Raw genomic sequence first — 1,676 nt, 5'->3', positions numbered from 1 at the left:
AGTTAGCCACGACAAGGCTAGCGGACTAACCAAGCTAAAGTTAGCCATTAGAACTAACGAAGCTAACGTTGTTAGCGCACTTTAAATGCTACCAAGAAGTCCGAATAGTTTTGTTACGTTCTTAAATTAAATAGCGAGCACACCGCTCGGCACTTCGTTTAAAGAAAGTAAGCGTGTTCCTGGTCACTTTTTGGTTAAATTTACCTGGTTGAAGTCGTCAAAACGGGCTAAAAGCTTGAGCTAACTATGTCTAGCCACCTACCACAGCTAGCTAACCAGATAATCCGAGTGGATCGGAAGAGCCAAGCAGACCAGAATATCGCTGTGTGCTCCGTTTCTGACGAAATTCATCTGTATATGCTAGGTGACTCATTTAATTAAACGTTTTCAGCAAATACAAAAGGAATTACTAACGTGTTAGCGGAGCAGTTTCTTCTCATGAAAAAAATGTGTCGACTAGGCCCCATGCGCTGCTCGTCTCTCCCCCGACTTGCTTCGTAGTCAGCCCTCCCTCCCTTCCTGCTCCCGCGACGATGAAAACACGATGATGGGGAAGGATTTGGCTTAGTGTTGTCATACTGTTGAACAATGACCCAGAAATCTCTGCAGCATCAGTGCAGCTCGGTTTCTGAGGAACAAGGGTTGCGCCTCATGCAGTGCAGGAGGTCAGGGGTCAAGACAAGTTCAGTTGCTGCAAAGGTTATTAGGGGACACTGGTGGGCTACAGGCTTGGGTATATTTTGAACTTGTCCTCTTTTGCATATTGATGAGCTTGAAGGGCACTGATTATCCTCAAAAGCCTTGCCGAGTCAACTCAGAAAAGATTTATTAGTAGAGGTATTTTGTTTTGTGGCAGTTTAATTAAACAATATAGGGCCCATTTTTTTTTCTTCACATTACAACACATGGCAGAAATTTTATTGTTTGAATTTAATACAATAAATCAGAATACGGATGTGACTGAAACCTGCTTGACTGAGTACATATTAAACTAGAAAAAAATAAACATTTCAATAATTACTGTTATTGGCATTCAGATTGCGCATGCAACTTGTTTCTTTTGCATTGCCTATAACTTTGGAATTACATATAGAAAAGGGTGAGACATTGTGTGAGTAAATTTATTGTTTGTGTGGGTGTGTGTGTCATTGTTTATGCTACTTTGTAAGGTCCATTTTTCCAACTTACACTACATTGTCAGGACCAACTGCTCCTTATGGGGCCCAAATCCCGGGCCCCATAAGAAGAAGTCCTGTTGGTGAGTTAGGGTTTAGGTTTAGGGTTAGGTATGTACTGGTAATGGTTAGGTTTAGGGAAAAGGTCAGGGCTATAGAAATGAATGAAAAATGAATGGAAGTTCAAAGGCCCCATAAAGATAGCAAAACAAACCTGTGTGCATGTGTGTTTGTGTGTCTTACAGGGATGTACATGTAGGGATGATAAGATGCACAAACGATTCAAAAGGTTCAAAAGGAGTTCCTAATTCAGGTACTACATGAGACACTTTTTAAGCATTTTTTTTCTAACCAAATGTCCTGGTACACTTTTGATGTTTTGCAATTTCTCTTTCTTGTGTGTTGTATGTGTTGTCATAAAAACACGGCATGCAATCTCTTAAATCCAAATCCTAAGATAAAAGTCTACTTTAATTCAAGTCACAAAACATATGAAGAAAG

General features: G+C 40.3%; 1 protein-coding gene across 5 annotated transcripts in view; it reads right to left on the bottom strand.

Annotated features, from left to right (window-relative positions):
* rxrba (retinoid x receptor, beta a) overlaps window positions 1-647 on the bottom strand; it is a 15,515-nt gene extending 14,868 nt beyond the window's left edge. For all 5 annotated transcript variants that reach the window (XM_037692954.1, XM_037692957.1, XM_037692955.1 and 2 more), the window contains exon 1: window positions 415-647. The gene's annotated coding sequence lies outside the window, so the exon portion shown is untranslated. The remainder of the gene's footprint in view (window positions 1-414) is intronic.
* Between the last annotated feature and the right edge of the window lie 1,029 nt (window positions 648-1,676).

This window comes from Nematolebias whitei, chromosome 19 (genome assembly GCF_014905685.2).
Source record: "Nematolebias whitei isolate Nwh7 chromosome 19, NemWhi1, whole genome shotgun sequence".
Classification (NCBI taxonomy): Eukaryota; Metazoa; Chordata; class Actinopteri; order Cyprinodontiformes; family Rivulidae; genus Nematolebias; species Nematolebias whitei.
Note: the sequence above shows the minus strand (reverse complement) of the source record. Positions and strands in the feature narration are given on the sequence as shown.